This window comes from Thunnus thynnus, chromosome 12 (assembly GCF_963924715.1).
Source record: "Thunnus thynnus chromosome 12, fThuThy2.1, whole genome shotgun sequence".
NCBI classification, from domain to species: Eukaryota; Metazoa; Chordata; class Actinopteri; order Scombriformes; family Scombridae; genus Thunnus; species Thunnus thynnus.
In genome coordinates, this window is record NC_089528.1 from 13,648,105 (window position 1) to 13,673,602 (window position 25,498).

The 25,498-nt window shown below is 41.1% G+C and overlaps 1 pseudogene; it reads right to left on the minus strand.

Annotated features, from left to right (window-relative positions):
• Positions 1-340: 340 nt before the first annotated feature.
• LOC137194087 (transcriptional repressor p66-alpha-like) lies at positions 341-18,674 on the minus strand (annotated as a pseudogene).
• Between the last annotated feature and the right edge of the window lie 6,824 nt (positions 18,675-25,498).

Sequence of the window (25,498 nt, forward strand, 5' to 3'; positions counted from 1 at the left end):
GAATGTGAACTCTTGGGTATGACTATGACCATTCAAGTGTCAATAAGTTGGGTCAGTTTGACCCACATCATGGCAAAAAAGGGCTCATGTGCCCATTAAAAGAGTACTCATTCTTATCAAAGTACTCAATGCAGACATAAACTCTTATCACGGCACCATTTAACTACCCAGTCTGGAGGACAGAAGTACCCAGGGGAAGTCAAGTATTTGTTTTTTTTCTTTGCCCCAATCAAATCAAAAATGGTTTCTGCACAATTACCAAAGAACAGCAAACCTTAAAATAAACAACAGAAAAGAAGAAAACTAAAACAACAATCATACAAAGGCAAGGAAGGAACGCTTCTTCACTTTGAGAGATTGTATTTGCTTAATAGTCCTCCAGGTGGTGCTGTTGACCATATTATTGGAGCTGAGGAACTTGGTCGAAAACTAATCATGAATAGTTGAGTATTGTTTCAATTATTTCCATGTGTTTGCAGTCTGCGAGATCGACGAGCGAGAGGGGATCATGTCCAGCAGGTACTCCCTCTGGCGAGCGTCGACGGTGGCTGATGTCTTGTGACCTGTCAGGCTGGGGTTCACGTAGGCCATAGTCACTCCTGTGAACATGCAACAGAGCAGCAGGTCAGGCAATGGAGCAAACTGCATGTTGTCAGTTTAATGCTTTCAGAGTTAAATAGGGAAAAAGATGTATGATTTGCCAAAACACCTGAATCTATAGGTACCTGTGTCCCCACAACACACTGACAAACACAAAAGAGAAATGACAGAATTTCTACTCGTATTGTAACGACACCCAGGAGAAAATATAAAACCACCAAAGTGAGGGACTACAGTGGGAAGATTGAGATTACTGGCAGGGAGAGAATTGGAGAGTGGGTTTGCCTTGTCCGAAAACATTTCCTCCTACATGTGTCTTTACTGTATTTCATTTTTTTAAATGTGTGAGATTATACTAGATAGCGACTGCTACAAAAAATTTCTTAACACTTGTAGAATTTGGATGAAATGGTCAAGGATTGCTTTTGGACCAGACAGGAATTTGAAAGAGCAGATGTCAGGCGCCAGAGTCGGGCTGCTATTCATGTGAGTCTACCTGTGTTGCTGTTGCTCTGCTTCTTCCATGCAGTGGATGAGGCACTACCTCCGCTGACATTCCTGCCGCCGCCGATCCCACTGCTGCTCACCTTTGAACTCTGGACAGAGCGGTGGGAAACATGGGCGTGCTTACCTGGCCGGCTGACCAAAGCTGCGGCCCGCCACTGCGCTCTGCAGCTGGGAGGAGGAGGAAAAAGGAGTGGGGGATGCCCCTCACCCCCAGTGATGAGACACTGCCATGGGACAGCTGGCTCTGAGGGGAGGTAAGAGACACAGAGAGGGATTTAAGTTACAGTTCCAACAGCTGCACAAGTGTTTCACTTAAAAAAAAAAAAAAAAAAAAAACTAATACCAACCTGCTTGCTGGAGTGATGGTGAACAATGTTGGCTCCTCGGCTGGCCTGGTGGTGGTGCTGGAGCGAGGACGCTCTGGCGTGAGCCTGCTTCAGCTGCTGAGACACCAACTGCTCTGCCTTCATAGACGAAGAGCTACTGTGAGAGACTGACGAGGACGTCTGCTGAATGATACGCTGCTCTATTTCCTGCTCTTGTTGCAGAGCTTTGACAAATGCAGCTTTCAGCCTGTTGGTGTGCTCAGCTTTCAAAGACTTTTTCTGATTGGATGACATGCAGTCTTCACAGAGGACTGCCCCGCCTTTAGTCTTGTCCTGCCTCCACCGGCAGGTGAAGTCAGTATTGCACTGGGTGCAGATGAAGGGGTCTCTGACAATGGTCTTGGACAGTGCTACACCTGTCTTTCCTGGATGGAGAGACGGGAAACAAAGAGGTGCTGATTAAAAACAGACAGAAGGTGCTTGTATGGCATCAAAGTAGTAATTAGAAGAAACTGAAACAGGTAGACATATTTAAATCCTGGGAAAAGTGGAGATGTCCTGACCACATGTAGTCAATATTTCTGTTCAAAATAAGCAGGACACTAGATTATGACATCAATGAATTCTTTGGTGTATAAAATGTCAGAAAACAGTCAAAACGCCCATCACAATTTCCTAATTGTGTGTAAACAGTCTAAAACTAAAGCTTTTCAGTTTCCTTTCATATATAACGCAGACAAGTGGCAAATCCTTGCAATTTAGAAACTTGCATTAGAGAATATTTGGCTTTTTTGCATAAAAATTACTTTAATGATTAATCAATTATCAAAATAGTTGGCATTTTTTCTGTTGATCAGCTAAACATTGAATCTTCTAATTGTTTCAGCTCTACTTGTATGGCCTGCTGAAAGATAACATTAATTAGAACCAAACTAGATGCAGGTAGACAGATGGATACAATGGGTTGAACGTGGGGATTTCCTGACTGCATACGATCAGTATTTCAATTCAGTAAAAATCAGCAGGCCAGCTACCAACACTTGTAATAAGCAGACCCAACATCTAAACAAATGCCATCAAAACAGAAACCCAACACACCTCTATGGATGGTATCCAGCAGATTCTGTACTACTTCCTCCAGTCCCACCAGGTAGATGAACTCATTATTGGCTGCTGAGGGCAGGAAGTTAAATTCTGGGGCAGGGGGCTTGGGTGGGGGAATCTCCAGGAGGGTCTTCTCCAGTTGTTTCCGCAGGGCAAGTTTAGCTGCAGCTTGGCGGCTGGCTGGAGAGTCATTCACCCCGACTGAAGACAGTCCGCTGCCTCCTGAGCCCTTCAAACTGGATGGCGAGGCCTTTGAAAACAAGCAAAGACAAGAAACACAAACATAAGCACAAACAAAATATCTTTGATTGTTTAAGCAGTATAGAAGTTAACAACTGGCAGCTAATCAGTGTAAACCTAACACCAGAGTGCTTAATGATCAAATGGAGTCATATTTCAAGATGCTGTGAAGTTGCTGTGTTACAGAAGCCACTTTTAGGCAAGAAATATACTTCTAGATGCAAATATAACATTCACTAAGTAACAGCCAATACATGATTAATATAGTTTATAATACATTTACATCTATGACCTGGTGGTGCTGTTTTCATGCAGTGGTTTGCAGCTTCCAGTCGTGACTAATCATAAGTTATCATGAAATACGCTCTCATGTGAATTATATGGTAACTGTTTGTGAAATAGCATGCATTAAATCCGACTGTCATGTGATGATGTCATGCTGCTGTCTAGCGCTAACGCTACCTAAGTTAACGCTGCAGTCTTTAGCTAAACACCTGCTCTGTCGATCAGTCGAGAGCTCGCAATTCACGTCTGAAGTCAATGGCGTTACTATATTTCACGCACTGTAACCTATTACCTTCACTTTTTGCCCATCAGTTCCCCGAAAAAAGTTGGTTATGGATAACTGTGTCATCTTTACTGACAGTCTACGCCAGGAATAGAAATAACGCTAAGTAATTTTAACATGCGCCATGAGAGCAGGTCATTTCTGATTGGCTGGTCTCTGTCCGTCAGTCAACAGTTTGACCCACAATGTTACATTGTAAACTATCGCACACTGTGTTTAATTGGCACTAAATGTGTATCTAGGGGCTTTTAAAGTCGATTTAGGGTTAACCAATGTTTTCACACCTATAGTTCGTTTGCTCTGGTCCGAATCAGTTGATGATTTGGTGAACTTGGTGCGTTTTCACAGCGATTCGGTTTATTTTCACACAGAGAAAAATCCAAAATGCAGCAATAGAAGCCACGTGACAACGTTCACTTCACTCATTGGTCAGATGTGTCTGGGGCGGGAGTAAAAACGTAAACACAGGAAGAAGGTCTACTCATGGGCGAACTGGCCAAATACAACGCGCTACGTTGCATTAGTCCAGGTCCGACCTCGACTCATCCTCCGGCTACTTGTTAGCGATTGTTACGTTCACTAATCTGCAGCCCACTAAGCAAAGCTCACCTGGTTAAAGGAGCCGTTTCGCTCAAACTTGTGGAGTGCGCCTAGTAAGTTAGTCAGATCGGATCAAGGTCGGATCACGTTCCCACCACAAACGAGCCGCTCCAGAGTTCGCTCGGGACCGGACCGAGACCACCTCCTTTAAAGGGGAAGTGGTTGTTTTGGTTTGCACCCGAGTGCGATTACTGAGTTCACTACCGCCCAAACGAACCGCACCGAGGGGGAAACAAACCAGACTAACCGGACTAAAACATGCAGGTGTGAAAAACCCCTGTCCAGTACTGTAACGTTAGTAAATATCAATTTCACTTTAATATGGACAGATGTCCCCATTGTCACCTTTCAGCCTTTAAGAAAGACTGATGAAAATGACCCTCTGTAGAAAACCCCATATCTGGACGAAGCTACTGTTCGCTAGTCAAACAAACTATGTTGAGAAGCCGTAAACTAGTTAGGAGTCGAATCAGGTGGGTTTTTCGCATAAAATGCCAGCTGTATTTTACTGCGCCTGCTTCAGTACGACAAGATTTGCATGACTTAAACTGGTGAACGAATAACTATATTCTGTAAATAAATCGCACTTGGATGGTAACACCCTGTGTCTCTGTTGTGTTTTCTTCCAACGTCGAAAGAAAAGTAAGGTCTAATAGTTTCCTTTTTCTCTGATTCATATACATTTCTATAGAGACCGTTGTAACATCTTCAAATGTCTTATTTAGTCTGGCAAACAGTCCACAAGGAATTAAACAGTGGTAGAAAGAAACTAAGTACATTAACTCAAGTACTGTGCTTAGCTACAATTTTGAGGTACTTTTACTTCCCTTGAGTATTTCCATTTATGCTACTTTATACTTTCTACTCCACTACATTTATCTGACAGCTTTAGTTACTTTTCAGATGACAGAGAGATGACAGATCAGTTGACACAGTGGATAATATAACAAGCTTTTAAAACACAATACATTGTTAAAGATGAAACTGGTGCTTTCCAATCTTTTTGGCTTTTGACGTCTTACAAAAAGTAGTGTGTAGTCAGGGTCACATTTCACATGTCGATGAGTTGTTAACAGCTCCTCCAAATAGTGATTTTTCCCTCTAAACTTCTCACATTGTTTCATTTCAGTAGATGTTCAAATGATCAAATATTTCACCAAAAATCAAAGATTAGAGAAAAAGTCCAAAAACTGAAAACAGATTTGTGTATCAGAACTTTGTTTTTTCTTCTTTCATCTCCCATTGATCATCTCACGACCCCTCAGATTTATCTGGTGACTTTTTGGAGGGGCCCGACCCCTTGGTTGGGAGCCACTGGACTAAACCAGCTAACTGTATATAAAGTAGTTGAAACTAGCTCCACCTCCAGCAGCTACAACAATAACATGCTGCTCTAACACTGATGCTTCAGTATTAATAATCTAATGATGTCATATATAATAATCTATCAGTCAGAGGGACCAAAAATAGTACTTTTACTTTAATACTTTGAGTTCTTTAAGTATCATTTTACATGCAGGACTTTTACTTGTCATGGAGTATTTTTACATTGCTGTATTGGTACTTTTACATAAGTAAAGGATCTGAGTACTTCTTCTATCACTGGAATTAAATATTATAACAATCACATCAACAACTTTAAACTATATTTACAACTGAAATTTAATCCTTTTTATTTGTTTTTCAATACGAACTAAAGTACTTTTACCTGCATAAAAATAAAATTCAGCCAAATTAAAAGCACCTCTATTTAAACAGTATTTTTTCCACCATAGATGGTTAAACATATTCATTTGTGCATATTCTCTTTTTTAAAACTTGGAAGCACCTGTAAGATACTGACCAGTGCGTTAGCACCGCTGCCTACTCTGATGAGGCCTGACTGGACCATGCCTCTCTGGCCCTGGGCTGAGGTCCTGGGGCCCAGCAGCAGAGGAGGGGGTCCTGAGCTTCCGCCTCCAGAGGCAGCCAACTGCTGCTGCTGCTGCTGCTGGCGGAGAGCCTGGATCTGCTGTGAAGATATAGACATGGGCTAACCAGGACGATGAGAGGGACGACACAGACGCAGGTAGTGGAGGGCATGGGGGAGGGGACATCACAAGCACCAAAGCAAGGGGCACACACACAGAGAGAGAGGTGCAAAGAGAGATAAGTCCTAAATTTAAGGGTAATATTTCCCTGCAGTTTGTCTCAGAGTGAAAGACAGCAGTAAGAGAATATCTCAGGCTATCATTGCCCTGCCAAAGATTTAAATATATGAAACATGATATATTAATATCTTAGCGTGCTAATAATATCAGCATTTCTCCATGACTCACCTGTGCCCCTCTGACCAGAGGCGGCATGATGATTTGGGAGCCATGTTTAGACGACACCTGCTGCCCTCCTCGCACCAGGGGCGGAGGGATAACTGTGCCCGAACTCTTGCCTGTCAAAATCTGAGAGAAGAAAACACCATCAGAAACAGTATGCAGGTGCTATCACACTGACATGCCGCCTGTGTGCATGTATGCATGTGTGAAATTAGATTATTAACCTGCTGTGAGCCTTTGTTGCCTGCGATCGTTCCTCGGATTAGAGGAGGAGGAGCAGAGGAGCCGGACAGACCTGAGGGCTGAGAAGGAGAAACGGCATAAAATATTACACAAAGAACGTTTAAAGAAGCAGCTTGTATTGTGGGGGATATGAGACTATGCATGACCCTGCATTAATATTATAACTGTTTACCTTCTGGAGAGTGTCCCTCTGTATCTGGCTCTGTCGGAGTTTCTTCAGCAGCACCAGCTTAGCTTCCTCCAGTCTCAGCTCCTCCTTCAGCTGCTTAATGATGCGCTCCCTCTCCGCCGGGCTGCTCTTCTACACTCAACAGATCACAACATCACTTACACCACCCGCATCATGAAAAAAACCCTGTCCAGTAACTGAAATGTGGGAGCCTCGACAGGTCCAATCGTGTCGATTAATAGTCATGCATCCTGTCGAGTCATGCATCCTCTGAAAGTTTAACTACTTACTAGGTTTGACTTGTTCAATTCACACAGAGCTGAAAATCTTTCAAAGTACGAAGAAATAGTTCAAAGTCGAAGGAGGACAGTAGCCTGACATGTGGTTTTGTGTCTGAGTGTCTCACCATGAGCAGATCTGTGTCCAGTTCCTTGAAGTGGCTCAGGCCATTCATCGGTGGACTCGGGGAGTCATTATCTGACAAGATGATGACATCGTCATCGTCGGGGGACGGAGGGCGCTTCTCCCTTTTTATACTGCTGTACATAAGAAAGAGAATGACATTCAAATGTATTTTTCAGTACGTTTTAAATTGAGCACTGATGCTGCATGTTGTAAACACAAAACAGGATTATCCCTCTTGACCCCACGGTGCCCCGGAGCGCCTGTTCTATATTTCACTATAGCGCCCAAGAGCGCCTGGCATTTTAAAATTATTTCCAGTGTATCAAAAAGTGAAAATAAAGTCATGAGCTTTGTATTATGGATACTTTAAGTTGTAATCGATGAACTGGAATTATACATCATAATGTTGACATCTGTGATTTTTTTTGGTCAGTTTCCACTTTCCAAAGCTATTATTTACTGACTTTGAGATTTTACTTTTTCTAACTGCGTGTTAAGTTTTTAGTGACTTTTGCAGTTATGATAATAAAGTTTCTTCCAAAGAAAAAATAATGCTGTGTATGTGTGTGTGTGTGTGGAAGATAAGATAAATTGTGAAGTTATATTGTCATATTTCATACTGTAGAAACTGATCAGTGCTTCGTCACATAAATGTCATCTTGAGGGAACGTGGGGTCACAAGAGAGTACAGGTTTATAGTGATAATTACTTGATTTTTCTGCTACACAAATGCCACATACTGGTACCCAATTAAAGAGGAAATTGTGTTTTTTAAAATGAAAACAACTTTTGATTGTCAATTTCTTTCTGCTTTTGAGAAAGAGTTGTTTGTTTGAGAAGGACGATGCTCATTTAGAATTATACTGGCGTCTAGACGATTACATCATTGTTCAAAATTATTACTCAAATGTTTTTTTTGATCTTTTTCCACTATGGGGAAAAGTTGTAACACATTTTAAGCAAAATTTAGGTGCAATTCAACTCGCTCAAATATTAGAACCCATTAGTAATGTCTGTATTCATAGAGGTCTCCTGCTCAACCCAAATTATAATTTATAACCGCGTTTTGATCCGTCCCACTGTAATCTTGCAAGTCCAGACGTCTCTCTACGCAGCTTCTCTTCATCTTGATGTGATTTCAGCAACATGGGAAAAGTCCTAAATGCCAAGGAGGGGCAAGGTGGGACTTAAAGCTGCAGCAAAGGTCTTAAAGTCACAATGAAATGGCTGTTTGAGAGCATGAATTTCCTGTTGAAACAGGATATTGTGGCAGAGCATAATAGGTGTTTGTGGCACTCGAGGATGATCTGTATAGGGCTACATACGTCACACAAAGAACAACAAGGATATTAAAGAAAGGAGGGACCGTTTGGATCGACGTGAAAATGAAAAGCGACTGGTTTAACCGCAGGCTATATGCGAGCTGTAGAGCCGACGACCTACATTTTTTTGACTAGTGGCACTAAAAAATTGAAGAATGTGAGTATTTCCTCTGAAAAAAACCCAAAAAAAAACAAGGATGGATTTGCGATTACACAGATTATGCACTTCTATGAAGCATAAAGAGTCGTTAAAGTCAACGCATGACATCATGAGGCCTGTCTTTCCTGGCCGTCCTCCTTGTGTGTATGTGTGTGTGTGTGTGTGTGTGTGTGTGTGTGTGTGTGTGTGTGTGTGTTAGTCTCTCCTCAGGGCTTAGCGCCATCATCACTTCCTGTGGATTAATCACTACTCTTCCAAAGAAGTCACATGACCTCAAAGTCATCATCACGTGACACACTCACTTTTCCTCCCACCCTCCCCCCTCCCCTCGCTGCTCCTTCCACTGTGGAAACCATGGCAACAACCGGCTGGAACCGGTTTGTGACACACAGCTTCATTTTGTGTGAGGGGAGTTTTTAGGGTTCAGGTGGTGAGTGGGGGGAAAATGGAGGTAGACCAAAGGATAAAGTTAAACATCACCTCTGAGGACAGACACCCCCTCCCCCACCCCCCCTCTCTCTCCTAGACAGTCATTTTAAAACACATCAAGAGCCTTGAATGTTAACTTTTAACATTTTTAATCTCTTAAGATTCAAATAAAGTGTCATTTTATCTCTTTTTTACAACACCCCTGGTGAGTTTTTCTAATAAAAAAAAAGAAGCCCGCAGCTCAGAAAAACTATATTCACACATTTACTTATCTGACAGGTACTTCATGCGGTTGTCACTGCTGGAGAGAGTTCACTATAAACTGTTTCTCACCCTCTGGAAGTGCTCATGTCGACAGGCTGCTCTCCCGTCTGGACTTCCACTTTAATGGTGGCCTTCACCTCGCCTGCAGCCAGCATGCCGCCGGTGGCCTTTGGCTCCGTCAGTCGGACCCGGCTCTTTGTATCCATATTCTGCTCCGTCTTCACTCCCCTGCCCGCTCTGTCATTGCAGTCAGTCCGATTGTCTGAGCTGCGTTCAACCTCCTTTGTCTGGGTCCGCTTCAGATCATCCTTTGCCGGTTCAGAGGTCAAAGGTAACACTGAAGGTAACGGCAGCCGGCTCTGCTCTTGCTCCTTTTCTGATCCGGACATGGCCTGGCTCTGACCATCCTCTGCCAGTACGGGTTCAGGTTTAGGACTAGTTTGTGCCTGTTCTGAAGGTTCAGATGGGTCCAATTTAGGCTTTTTGCTTTCATTGTCGGCATCGGAGGGTTCTACGGACTGGGGAGCAGTGTCTCTCTCCAGTGCCCTCTTCTGGCTGCGAGTCTGGCGGACAGCCTCCTCAGACATTCCCTGCAGATACAAGTAGAAATGACTGGATTATCTGGATTGTTGGATAGTCAAACAGGATCAAAGTTACAGGTCAAATCCAACAAAGATACAGATGTTCATTATGTAAGCGTTCACCGGCACCGGCATTGTATAAAGCATCACACATCACATCACAACTGCCAAGCGTCTAACCCAAACTACAGCTGGCAGAAATGGTGACAAATAAAATACTGACTAAATAAATATACAAGTCTCTAGGAGGAGAGCTTGCTTAGGTTATCTAACAGTCTTCTAAGGTCATTATAAGTAATCTCAAAAACAGAGAGAAAATCCAGGTGTAAAAACTATAAACAACTGTCTTAAAATGTTAATTGTTGAAAGTAGAAATGTCAGTTGAAGTTGGATTTATGGTTCTCTGAAGACATCTCGGTGAACCTACACAGAGAAGGGTGTTATGGGTAATCCTGGTCGCAGAGGCTCACAGAGGAGCCGACGTGAACACCCTCCAAATCTCGACAATGTGTGGACCTGCCTGTCAAGCAAGTTGTTTGCTGAATACAAGCAGTTGAGAGACACGTCCAAAACAGAAATAGAAACAAACAGAAATGTGCCACAAAAGTATAAAAGGAACAGCAACACACAATGTTTCCGAGAGGAACCCGCGCATGTTCCCACTTTAAGCACTAAAAGAAGTTGAACTGTCAGACAGTTGTACAGTTGACAGTGAAAGTTAAAGTGTGTTTGTGTCAGTGGACATAGTTGAACATACACTAGAATTTGCAGCTGTTTACTCTATAAACAGGTTTACATGTGAATTCTTTGTATGTGAAATACTGTACAAGAGTTGCATTTTAAGTTGAATTACTGGAAGTGTCTGTTGAAGTTGAAACCCTAAAAGCTGAAACAGCTAAAAACAGTTTACCAAATAGCTCTCAGCAACCAAGGAAACTACAGAAATATGTAGACAATTAATGATTACCAGCAAAATCACAGATTTGGCTCAAAATGAAGTTTTATTACAGCCATTTAAAATTTCACAGCTGAACTGCATCTACTGAGATTACTCAGAAATAAATGTTTATAAAGACAAGCAAAGCTCTGATTGGATGTCATGTAATGTCTACATTATCTGACAAACCTTCACTACAGAGTTACTAGCCAGTAATAAATTATATTTCACTCAGTGTAAAAGGTTTGTGATTGTGTAGCCATCATTCAGAAGTCTGGTAGACAAAACTGACCTTGAATCATCTGCGGGGGATGCAGGATGACAAAAACAGCTGCCAGACAAAACATGTTGGATTATTATGGTCACACGACCAAGATGTTAACTCAAGTATGATTCCAAAACATCCAAATATCCACATTTCAGTCCAAACTAAAAAAAAAATAAGAGGGGGAAAACTGAACAAATAAGATGGAGTGACCACTCAGTAGTCAAAGTTCAGAGCAGAACAAGGATCTCTAAATGACTGAAACTCAATGACTCGGGGTAACAACATGAAATGTTGCAATGATACATCAAACAGCTGGAAGAACACAATAACTTTGTAATTAAATCAGAGTTAAAAAAGACTTGGGGAATATCTGAAATTAACTGGAGCATGATTTTTTTTAAATATTTATCATGACCCATGAATCCAAGTAGTTTAGTAATTTATGTGTGCGAGTGAAATGGTTTTTTCATTCATTTGTTCATACTGAAAGACTTTTGTTTTTTTTACAGTCTTTCTCTCCCTGAGTCAGTAACAGCGGATCCATTAACGTCTGATATCCTACCAGATGTTGACATGCCAACAGTAGTGGAGACATACAGCTGCTCGTCCTGTCAGACAGATGAGCGGCCGCAGTGTGCACTCGCAGATGTGCATCAGTACATGCTACATACAGGCGCACATTATCCGCTCAGTAGCTGCTGTGAATCTCTCAGTGTCAAGTCAGAATTTAGAGAGGAGACACAAGGAGATGATAGATCACGCGGCCTAATGAAAGCTTACTTTTACGCTTAGATAATGACCCATTGAAGCCATTTCAAACTCAAACTGGCCTATCACACTGTCCTCTGTACATCTCTTATGCACTTTCCATATGTGTGTATAAAGAATCATTTATGTATAAAACAGAAAACCTCATTGAATTCAAATAACTTGTTTTCTCTAACAGTCTAAAACCAAAAACATGTTATGTTTCAGGCTGCAACTAACATCAATTAATCAGCCAATTATTGTTCCAACTAACAGATTCATGATTTGGTTTATAAAATGTCAGCAAATAATTTAAAAAATCCTGTCACAGGTTTCCAGAGCCCAGGGTAATGTTTTCAAATGTCTTTTTTTGTCTGATTAACAGTTCAACACCCAAAGATATTCAATTCACTTTCACAGAAGAGTATGAAAACTTGCTGTTTTTGCTTTTAGAAAATGACAGATTAATTATCAAAATTACTGCAGATTAGTTTTATGTCTATCAACCAATTGATTTAATTCAATTTACCATCAAATGTGACAGAGTATAGCAGCAAATCCTCGCATTTAAGAGGCTGGAACAGCAAATGTTTGGCATTTCTGCTTGAAAGAATGAAATGGTTATCGAAATAGTTGTTGATTAATTTTCTGTTGATTGACTAATCGACTTATCATTTCAGCTCTGACAAATCAGTGGACTTTTATCGATTTGGCTTGAGTAACAAATTCACCTCAGACCATACTGTTTACTGATTGGTCAGAGCTACACTCTTATCAGAGGAAGAGCTCTTATCAGAAACCATTTCTTATTCACATAACAACAAGGTACTGCACTTACTTACCTGTATGAATCTCATTACATGTGTATGAGAAGGTAAGAAATGCTGAGCATAAAATATACAGAAAAGAATATGATTGGCCAGTCCAGCACTAACTGCCTTTCCATGCACACATCCTGGTTATGTATTGCAAATGTTATCTTATTATTCTGGTTTCAGAAATATGAATAAGCCCTTATCCTGGTTTTGAGAAACCCAGATATGCAAGCTGGAGTACTCTGATGGAAACCAGGATACTATGACATATAAAACTATATTCAGGTTTCTAATCATTCTCTGTCTTGAGCTCCTTCAACTCATGTTTCCTGGTGGTTACTCAGTAAATCAAAAAACATCATGATAACTGACGTGATAATGATTAACACGCTGAAATATAGAGAAACTATGATTTCTGTAGTGCAGGACATGAATTGTATTGTTGCTGTCATTTTCATGTCAAGTAGCTTAATCCAGAGATGGACATCCAATCTGTGTTCATCATAACTCAAGTCAGAGGAGAGAAAACACAGAGTGGCTGATTTGTAGAATAAAGACACCAGAAACCATGTAAACATGTAATCTGTGTAAATCCCTCAAGCTCAAAACCAGGATCCTAACATGTTTGTGCACGCACCCATTGAAATCACTTAGGTCACTATCAAATATGTAAAAAGGTAAACACGTACTGCTGACCGATACGGCATACAGCAGTAAGATGAAGGCTCAAAGTTCACAGACTCTCAAACAGAAAGTGACAAGTCACACTTGGATCCATCGCCATTTACTGGACGAAACACAGTTTCCAGTCATGTCCTGCGTCATATTCACACGTGTATCCTACAGATCAGCGAGTCAATCCTGCCAAGTGCGTCGAGGCCCTCGGTCTGCCCAGTGACGCACTACAGGAAGCTGTGGTTTTTGGAGAGGGTGGAGGGGTGGAGGTGGGGGAGGTGGGGGGGACAATTAACCCTTACAACCTGTGTATTTCTAGGTGACACACTCCTACCCCCTCCCCTTCCTGTTCTCAGGATGGTTATAACGGCGAGCATAAAGCAGACTCAGTGTAACCCATGATGTACCTATACAATACACACACAGAGTCACAATGCAGCGTGCAGACCAATCATCTGATAACAGAGAGCCGACTAAGTTTTTTTTTTTTAATATACTCTTACATCACTGAGACACACATGACATGACCCTTCCCAGGATTCAGTGGGACACACAAAGCACTTTTCCTGAGAACCGGTTTAAACCGGTTGGCTAGTGTGTGTGTGTGTGTGTGTGTGTGTGTGTGTGTGTGTGTGTATGACTGAGAGCGAAGCTGAAGCTCGTTTTAACCCTTCAGGTGCTGGAGCAGACGCAGGGCTTCCGCACCGACGGCCATTATACAGTGTGTGTTTGTGTGTGTGTTGTGGTGGTTTTATCAATTCTGATGCATGTAGCTGTGACTTGATGCTGGTGGCAGAAGTAACATATACCCCCCCCCCCTCCCACACACACACACACACACAACCCTACACAGACACTGACCTGTAAAAGAGGGATCTGAATGGCTGACAGGTTTCACATTTCATCTCCGTGGCACTTTACACACGTTTCCTTCAAGCCCACACACACACACACACACACAAACATATGGTGGATCAAACCCCCAACCACCCATCCAAGAACTTCACATGCAACCAGTGCAAGGCAACTAAAGGCAACTAAAACTGAAAGGAGAACTCAACTTTACACATCTGACGAAACAAAGTCACGCTACATAAACAAAGTTACCCGTCTATTCACCAACACACACGTCAGGATAATGGGGTCTTTTGTTCAATTCACGTTTTTTTTGTGGTTATAAAAGTTTCATGCTACCATTGTCGGAATCTCGTTAAACAATACCATCCTGATAATCATTCAAATAAGATGGAAATCCTCAAACAGTACTTAACAACACTGTTAAAGACGTCATAGAGCAGCGTGTGGTCATGGAGATGTGTCCTTAAGTTGGTTTTGACAGACTAATAGCTTTCCATCAGCGATGTTGCAAAACTGAAGTATTGACACGCTTTGGGCTGAATTTTGACCAGTGGAAAAACTTTGACTGTGTCTGTTTTCTTTGCTGACAAAACCCTCCTTTTCCTACCTTTCTCCATGATAAACATGCATTTCCCTGCATGCTTTGGGGTCAAGTCTATAGTAAGGACAGGCGATATTTCTGTCTACTGGGTACAAATAGCACACCGGTAGACATATGAGCCATGATGTGAATTTTCTTTACTGTTTGTACAGTTATAAAATGGATTTTTACATCAAATTAAGTCAGCAGAACCCAGTGGAGCTGTCAACATGACTGTCACACAACAGTACCAGTCAAAAGTTCGGACACACTTTGTCATTAAAAGGGAATGGGACGGTGTGTCAAAACTTTTAACTGGTACTGCCCACACTACCCAGCACTAGTCCATAATGTGTAAAAGGGATCCCCCTTGTGAAAATAAACAATACTTGCATTTCTAAACCTGTTTCTATGACTATTTAATAGTTATTCAATAAAAAAACACCCCAACTGAGCTGGAGAAGCAGGCAGCTTTAACAGAAACTTCACATGTCTTAAATATAGAGACAAAGAATGAACTGAGCCCATATTAAACACAAGTTTTCTCTGATGTCTGAATGTTTGGAGATGTTTTATGAGATATAGGCCTAAATTCCTGCAGGTACACTCACTACACTACACAGAGTCATAAATGACATATTATTGAATCAACAATCATTCACAAAAATAAACAGGATTATGATTTTTGTAGTAATCTTCCAGCTCTCATCACTCAGGCTACATTAACAAAATGACAGCTTGTCCTGGAACAAACACTACTTCATCATCATCATCACATCATTAAAATATGATAAATAATGAGAGTTAATATGGCTCTTTACAAACATGTAAGATCTCTTAACCAGCTGTGGTCCCAATAGCACATTTACTGTAGATGAACAGTCTACAACGATTTTTTTTTAAAAGGGTTTCTGCGAGTCTGTATCTAATCAAACTCAATCCCCACATTAACATTTGCAGTGTAATTAAATCACAAATGATCGCTACCACATTATCAAGTTGCACTGTGCAGGTACTTGACTCTTGGCGAGCGCAGCTTTCACCAATGCAGAATGTGGGTACTTTAATCTTGTATCATGTTGCTACCACTATCAAGGCGGCGCTTGTCAGAATGTACAGTTCATTTACACCTGTCTTGTTTTCTGCTGCGTGTCTTTACTTCCTGCCCTGAGGTGGTTATTTAGCTAGTCAGTCATGGATCATGTCAACCACCTGTCACTCAATCATCCTTCATTTATGCTGGCAAACTCACTCTCAACCATGAACCATGCCTGGCTGCACATACAGCATTTTATTTACCCACTGATAGACCTTTACCCTGTGAAAACATATTTCTGCACTGCACACGGTTTTCAGAAAACTGTGCAAACACGCAGCTGCACTACCAGGTAAATCTGCTGCTGAAGCATAAAATCCATATTGATTATCTGGCTGCATCTATCAAAATAACAAATGATATCATAGATGTTCTCCAACCAATAAAACTTGAAACAAAACCTTTGTATATTGAACAATTTAGCTTTGGAGCTGGTCACAGCCAAAGCTATCTTGGGTCACTGATTTTGCTTGATTAAATAAGTTAAACTGTGAACAAGTCAGAGCTTTTTGCAGCAGCTAACACCGCTGTCTACACCAAACAAGCAGAAAAGAGCAATTAGTGGGCAGATTGATGCCTATACATTTGATAAAGTCATGAAAGCTTGACCAAACAGCTGCCCTGTGACCCGGCAGTCATGTGCAGCAGCTTAAAATGTTGCCAGCAGACGACCCTTTCCAGAACAGTGGCTGATTACACAACTACTCTGGATCAGTCACTGGAACAACAATCCTGAAACTTCTGAGCAGTTTCTGACTCGCTCAGTCTTGTAATTTTAATACTGGGAATACAATCGCTCCAGGGCGGATAGGACGTCACGCATCGTGCTGTAGATGCACTATTTCAGCAGTGTCCGTCGTGACAGGTAGTTCAGTGGTCACGGCGTGTCAAAGCAAAGCATTCTCCTCTCTTCTTTATGTCGTTGAACAACTCCATTCACTAAGGACATCCTGCATTTGTTCACAGTGACAGTTCATAAACAATGCAACCATGCAACAGATTGTTTACATGCAAATAACACTTTACAGGGCCTTTGTTCACATGAACAACTGAGTGTTCATTCCAGATCTCCTACAAAGAGGCAATAAAGTCTCCTAATGGCAGGTCACTTTACCATCATACCATCCCCAGTCTACGCCGCACGCACAGGACCTTCAAGTGGCTGTGTTGTGTTACAGCAGTACTAATTAACTAACGATTACTGGTAGGAGTGATGAATGTGTACGCATGTTTGACAAAAAGTAGAGCAGCAACGATGAGTTGATCGACTGACTGAAAATGAATCAATTGATCAATCAACTAGTTAGATAAACATAGTTCTTTGAGAAAAAAAAGGGCAAAAATTCACTGGTTCCAGCTTCACAAATGTAAATGTGTTCTTTGTTTACCCTTTAACTGTTAGTCAGACAAAACAAGACATCAGACTCTGGAAAAATGAAATGGACATTTTTCAAAGTTTATCAACTAAACAATGAAAATATAGAAAATAATCAGTAGATTGAGCGATAATGAAAATAATCATTAATTGTGGTCCTAACCAAACAAATCATGAACTCTGTGACATTAACCATTACAATAACTTATTCATTTACTCCATTAATCACTTTTTTATTAGACTGATTATAAGCATACTTAAATTCAAAGTTGTAGACCACAGTATTCTTTTTCTTATGATTATTATTATGAGAGCAGTAGATATAAGCCTCCCTAATGATAAAAGATATTATGTAGCCTAATAAGACCTTCGTATTTCATCAGAAGCACAAGTGTTTCTTTCAGTTGTTTTTAAGTGTTAAACTATCACAGCTGAAGTTTAACAGCCTCGACGTGAAATGCTGCATGTGGTTTTGTCAACATACCATAAGCACATCCCGGCTTCCGTCATATTTAATAACCGAATACCTTTTTAAAAAAAAAAAAATCATCAGAGTGTGTCCAGATAAGTAGATAATAGTGAAAAATATATAAACTAGTTTTAAAGCAGGGTTCCTGAGCCACAGCTTTGTCCCGAAGAAAGCGCTGCAAACTGGCTATGGAGGAGAAATGTGTGTATGTGTGTGTGTGCGTTGTCTGGGTGAGAGGGAGTGTGTGCGGTGTGTGTCAGAGAGTGAGTCTATGTGTGTGTGTGTTCAGCTTTAAGAGGAGGAAGACTACGGTTGTCACAGAGAGAAGTAGGAAGATTAGCTACCAGATAGCAGAACCAACACTGGTGCCACGGGGCTTAAAAGCGGGCAGCGGCGTCCACCATTTAACGTTTACACCACCCAATAACGTTACACCAACCAAACCAAAAGTCGGCCCTTTAAAAAACTAAACCCAGCCCACACTACATGTGCAACTAGCCGGCTTTTTTTATATTATTGACACCGCCTCAGAGGAGGTGAGCGTGTTACTACTTAGCGAGCTAACATTAGCTACATCGCACAAACAAAAAAAAAAAAAAAAACACGAAGCCAGTGGAGCTCGGATATTAACGGCTCATTTCTGAACACCAACGGCTCATTCGTGAACACCAACGGCTGATCAGAGACTAACAGTCAAAGTAGTTAAAGTCCTCCAGCTGCTCGTCAACACGACCCACACATCCAGAACCGAGCCCGAATCGATGACCGATGCGGGACAAGCATCAGCTCAGAAAAAAAGGGGGGACACAAACTTTCAACATACAGCCCTAAAAGTGAGGCTGTGTGTGTCTCACCGGGACGGTTTACCTGGGTGTCCCCTCCGAGGAAAAGCCTTCGAGTCGGAACTCATAAATTTCATCGACCGGCCCACGGACTGAGCTTGCCGCCGACGAGCCGCTGGCGATGTTAACGTTATAATCCTCACCTCGTTTAACGACTTCTACCGGACAAAACCAAGTCCAGGGATCATACTTACAAGGTGGCACGCTTTAGGAAATGTAAAATGAAATAAATGTTGGCTGAGCGAGTCTCCCCCCTCCTCCTCCTCCCCTTCAGCAGCGCTCAACCTTTGGCTCTGCGGAGAAGTGTTACTTTTCAACAGCCCATCAGCTTCTTTATCGTCACAGATAGGTGGAGGAAAACCTGGCTCCTCTCGACGAGTCCGAATAAAAGGCTCCCCTCGATCCACTTACTACAAAACTTCGGCTTCACCTCAGTCAACTTACTCGGTCGCTTTGTCGCCCGTTCTTCGCCGATGGTCGACCAAGGAATGTTTAATCTGCAGTTAACCTCGATAAATCGTTGCTTTTTTGAAATCCAGGGGATATCCTCTTTTTTTCGGCCCTCCCCGCTGCCGCGTCTGTTGCCAAATAATGCGCCTCAACACACATGGAGCCGCTGCGTCCTCTTAGTGGGCATGCGCACCTCGGCGACCGGATCACATCATGTAAACCACTGACCACCAAGGGCCAAGGCAGCACGACCATGCCCGGGGCCCCGGGCTCCTCGGGTTGACCCATGACTGTAGCAGCGAGTAAAAATCCCCCTCTAACACACACTCACACAGTTACACACACGCACAAACACACACCATGTTACACTAAGGACCTATAAAAACAAAAAGCATCACATACAATATATCACACAAAACACTCACCAGCCTCCATAATATTCAATATTCAGTAGGGACCTGAACCAGCAACTGCAGGTTTATTGCTGGTATGATGAATCTAGCTTCATTATGAGCCATCATGAACCCTAACAAACTGAACTATTTACTCACCATAATGTCACTTTATATAACGTACTGCATCACTGCATAAGTGTATATCTACACCTTGTATATCTTGTAAGCTGCTCATAGTTATTTATACCACGTACGTCAGCACTTTATGCCTAAATTGCACTTTGGTTAGATGCCAACTGCATCTCATAAAGTACTTGTACTTGTTCAATGACAATAAAGTTGAATCTAATCTAATCTAATCTAATGATGATCATGGGACTGTTTTTACCAAAAAAGCATCAAACACGTGACAATGAGAAACAACATACAGAAGACTATCAATGCACAAAGAAAATAGTGGACAAATAGCAGCTGCAAAGTCATGCAGGACTTATAATGCTATAGCTTACTGTGCACGACAGCTGGGAAGCGAGGCTAGATTGCAAACCTGCTAAAGTTGGTAATCCAGTCCATTACCCAGGGGCCCCAGACCCCCAAGGACCCCAAAAGTCCCAGATTTGCTACAGCTCAATTGGTTTTTGGTAATCTGATTGATTACAAATATGTTAGGGGACTTGCACCACTCAAGTATAAAATCAGCTAATGTGGGTCCTACAGTGCTTGTTGAAGGACACTGTGTCTAAATCTAGTTTTAAGATCTAATTATTTTATTTTATATTGTGCTCACAAAACACATATTCATAAATAAAGTTGTGTTTATTCCAATTACCGACATTAACTAACTTACAGTGAACCTGAGGCCATATATAGTCTACACTGTACTTGATGGAAACTTTGAAGCAACAGAGGCTGAAGCTGTAAGGTAGTGGGTTATAAGGGGCCAGACAGCAAATTTTCTCCCCAGGTCCTCTTAATATATTTGTCCGGCTATGCTAGGAAGTCCAGTAACTCCACATGGCTATAACTAGGCAATAAAGTGCGTATTTCTCTCAACTCACAAAGTCCACCAATTCCAGCTTTATATTATCCCCCAAACTAACTTATTTGTCTTACTCCAGCTTCATCTTTACCTCCAGGCTCTCAGCAGAGACCTGCATCACATTTGCCTCTCTATCCAAATGTGCACCGCTAACATCAGTATCACATCATTCGTCTACGTAAAGTTCTAAACCATCAACCACAACCATCCTTTATACTCTCAAAAAATATCCCATCCCAGCATCCATCCTCAAATATCTCCTGATTCATATTACTACAGGTCCTCAACGTCTCCCTCACAACTCAGAATGTGAACTACTGTGCCACGAACCCGACATGTGCAGTATTTACCTCTCACTTTGCATAGGGATTAAGATGAGGGTTGCATTAAGGACCAGTCATCTAGAGTTGCAGTCAGGTCCATGCATGCAAGTGCACGACACACACTCCCTTCAAACATCTCTGTGAACTGAACTAATCCTCTCTCATCCACAAATACTCGTACACATGTACACACACACACACACACGCATTTGAAATACTGCGATCCAAGTAAGAGAAGTAGTCGTCCACAAAGGGGCTGCTATCCTCTAACAGGTGGGGGTTGGGGTGTTTGAGTGCTTTGTCAGCCTCATCCTGCCGTTCTTTAAATGACAAAAAAAACCCTCCCTCTTGATGATGCTGTGTCATCAGGTCTGATTGTTTCCGTCCTCTCATCCCACCACTCCATCTCCTGAGGCTACAGATTGTCTCGTATAAACGCAATCAAATCGGCACCAAGAGGCCATCATCACATAATCACCCTGCCCAAAGCAAAGATTAAATGAAGATGGAAAAAGTACTCTAGAGTTTAATGATGAATCTTTCTATAAATATTGTAAGTGTTCCTGTGGACCCTGGGAAAAGTAGCTGTTACATCAGTTACAACAGCAAACAAACAATTTGGGCTGTAAACCACAGGGGAGGTCACATCTTCTGTATTTTCTCTGGGAATTTATGTGTTTTAGTAACTGGCACAGCAGCAGTCTTAAAGGATCAAAACTCCAGCAACACTTGGACTATTAGAGGAATAGTTTCTACATTTTAGGAAATACACTTGTAAGATGATACAGTCCACTCTCATGCCTGTACTGTAAATATGAAGCTAATGTCAACAGCAAATTAGCATAAAGACTGGGACTGGGAGATGGGGCAAACAGCTAGCTCTAAAGGTAACAAAATCTGCCTTTCAGAACTTCTAAAGCTCACTTATGAGCGCCTTATATCCTGTCCAAAAATCCCAGTGTAAAAATGACGAGATGTAGTTTTATGGGGGGGTTATGTGCTGCACTATTTCTTGGCCGGAAACGGTAGCTAACTTCCTGGAGTCTATGTTATTGTTGCCCGGAAACTGCTCCCGGCCAAGAAATAGTCATGTATCCTATAAGAACAACTTCACTGCCTTGAAAAAATGTTATGTTGAAAATATTAACAAAAATTATGATGAAACAGTTAAATAACTAACTAACTTGGGAATGGAGGAGGGGTGGGGAGGTGGGGGGGGGGGGGGGGCTTGGACTACTTACCTCAAAATTCTGGCTTCGCCCCTGCAAACAAACTACAGTAATTAAATAACAGGATAATTTGTCTGTTAATGAATGCACAGAGGTGGACAAAATAACAGGAACAATTGCCAATACAATACAATAAAACAGCCCTGCATTAATGTCTACCAACTTGTGTGTGATAATAATGTTCAGTTTTCACGATGATATCAGAGTTTTTATTCAAATTGATGATTGATAATTGGTGATTTTTTTGATGCTGGATGTTTTGGTGTTGTTGCTGCTGACGGAGTTGTAACAAGGACCAAAAAAGCTCAGCATATATCTCCAGTTTTCAGATCACTACAATGTTACCAGTATCTCTCAGAGAACCAACTTCACTATTGCCTGTTCATAAATCATTGAACGGTTTAGGTCCTACATACATATCAGATCTCCTGACCCGGTGCGAACCCTGCAAACCTCTCAGGTCGGCTGGTTCTGGATTACTGGTCGTTTTAAGGGTGAAAATTAAACATGGTGAATCGGCCTTTAGCTTCTATGCTGCTCAAATGTGGAACAAACTGCCAGATGAGCTCAGATTTGAGACAATGCTACTACTTTAAAATTCAAACTAAAAACCAACCTGTTTACTGTTGCTTTTAACTGAATTGTGTGATGCTCTGTATTTTATGTGGTCTGATCTACAATTTTATATACGTGCATAACTGATTACAAACCAACTTGCTCTTTTTTTTTTTATTATTGTCTTATAATTCAGCCTGCTTCGACAATTTGATCAGTTTTTCTTGTCAAATGTATTTGTTTGTATATTTTTATTCTGTGTGCTTTTGCTTGTTTGCTTTTATTGTATTTATCATTTGTTTTTTGTGCTTTTGCCTTTGTACTCTGTGAAGCTCTTTGGGTTGCCTCAGGGTATGAAATGTGCTATATAAATAAATTTGCCCTGCCTTGTATTGAATGATATTATATTGTCAGGTGTAACTCTGTCTACATCATCTATTTAAGAACTGTGTGTTGTTTTCTCTTTGTTTCTAACGATCAATGGATCTAAACCTGTAGATCATGAAAATCATGAAATGTGAGAGACATAGAATGTTTTTAAATGAAATAAATATTGTGTTTTTAATGAACTGATATGTTGGCAGAATTGGGAAGTGAATTAAGGTTGAATATATATTGTATGTATCTAGAGGACAGTGAGTGTAAGCAGGTAAAAGGATCAGCTCTGATAATTAAACTGAGGTAAGGTCAGACTCCAGCCTCTCTCTCTCTCTCTGTCTCCTCTCTCCCTCTCTGCGTGTGCAGCAGGCCTAATGGCCGCCCGTTACAACATGACAGCGTCAACTTAATCCTCATTAAGTACTGTAACAATGCAGGAAGTAGCTGCTGCAGTCACGATTAGACGGGCTCACTATTTGGCAGGAAACGGCTCCGCTCTGCTGCGTCCAAGACACCTAAAAGCGTCCCAAAAGTTTTCACTTCTCACAGATTCTCTCCCCCTGTTGAACATAGTTTCCTCTGATGCTCCAGCACGAAGGAAGAAAGGAGAAAAGCAAAAATACGATCATTTACATGGAAAAACGAGATGAGCTGTCGGTTAATGAGCTGCATGTCATGGATGTTCATACTGGAAAATAAACGCGACTGTGTCTCAGTTCTCACAATAATTTGTTTTCTGAATGTGAATCAAAGCAATTGTGAATTTCAGTCAATATTCAGCCGTGAGTTTGCTTTGATTGAAGCATTTTTTAAATTTTAAATGATGCTTTCATGATGTAGATTTTTCAAGCGTCCTTTCAGTATCTCGACTAAAAGTGCGCATGTTCATTATCTTTGTGGCCTAATTTCAAACGAATTTTTAATACTTTAAGACAGTTATGGTTTGCAGTCTATTTTCCATTCTTGACTGCTTAAAAACCAAAAGAAAATACATCTCAATACAACATTTTTCAATGTAAACCAAATGTATTTAATACTAAATCAATGGTTACCTGTTCTAAGCAAACTAGTAGTCCTTTGTCAGTACTTTAAGGTTTAAACCACTTTGCCTCCACAAAGTCCAGACATTATCCAATTAACAACGTTTATTTTAATACCTGGATGCTATAAAAACCTCTAGAGCTTTGTCATTTAAGACTAACTTCTAAATACTTCTCAAATCCTCCGTCTTAAAATATGTGTAAATGCTATTTGTACATCAAGCATAATGCATTACAGTTGCCATTTTGTAATCAGATTACACTGAAGTTACATGTAATCAGTGTAATAAAAATGGTACACTTGTAATGGATGTCATGTCTCGCTGAGGAACAAAACTCTCAGTCAGCCCTGCAGGATCACCACAGTCCCCCCTGGTCCATCTCTCCAGAGAAGATTGAAGCAGATTTTTAATATAAGTGCTGCGAAATATTAAATATTATGTCACAAACGGGAAACTGTATCATCCTGAATGATCTGTGACATTATTTTCTTTATCCTGGTTGGTTGTTCTTTGTTCAAACAGCAAACATCTGGTCGTCCATGTCAGATATTGAGGTTTGAATATGTTGTGACATAAACCGCATCCCCTCCAGAGATATTTCCACTCAACAGTTGCTTCTCTCTAAACGTTGCATCTCATTCAATCAAATGACATGATTTCAACCTCCATTTTTTATAAGACATGGTATGAACAATCTCTCAGGCAGCTGTATGTGAGCACATATAATAATAAGACCTTTTGACGACCTTTTTCTGAACAGGTGACCTGATCCTTATCCTCCCCACTGGTCTTTCTGGTTCCTGCATTGGACACCAAGTTTTGTCATTTCTTCCACCGTTTCCTCAGAGGTCAGTTCCCTTGTAGCTGATATGAACAGCAATGACCTCCACACCTACACGGCAGTCTGAGAGTATTTGCAGTGACACGTTTATTTGTATTGTGTTGATTATGAATTCCAGTTACTAATAACCTTTAAGACTCTGTTGGTGTTATTGAACAGCAAAACCACACAGTTCACTCTGCATTGTCTAATATTATAACAAACACAGTGCTGTCTGTTTCTTGAGGAAACTATCTCTGACCAAGCACAGACGCCTCCATGTACAAAGCACATCAACACATCCAAGAGTTTCGTTTTGAGTCAACTCATGGATGTTAATTACCTGCAAATGATTAATTGGCCACAGACTAAAAATTTAACCCTTGGACCTTTAAAAGAGGGCAGGCCATAATCAAAACCTCTGCTCTTGTGGTTTGAAAATTGCTCTCTTTCAAATTGGATTTTGATATAAAACTATTGTGTTCGGCCTTAAAGGACAATTCCAGTGGGTTTGACTGATGATTTTTAAATACATGTTATAAAGTTTAATAATTTTCCTTTTGCTCTCGGCAACCACTTACATTGTGTAAGTGCAGGCTGATTTAAAAAGTTTGCACCGCATTACTTTATTAGTATGATAAACCTTTGACAAATATTAATGCACACATGATGTTTTGTGTGATGTATTACACAACTTAAATTATAGATTTGCACTTTTTGTATGCGTGTCTTAGTACAATTCTCATATACTCTGTCATTTATGCCGCACAAACCA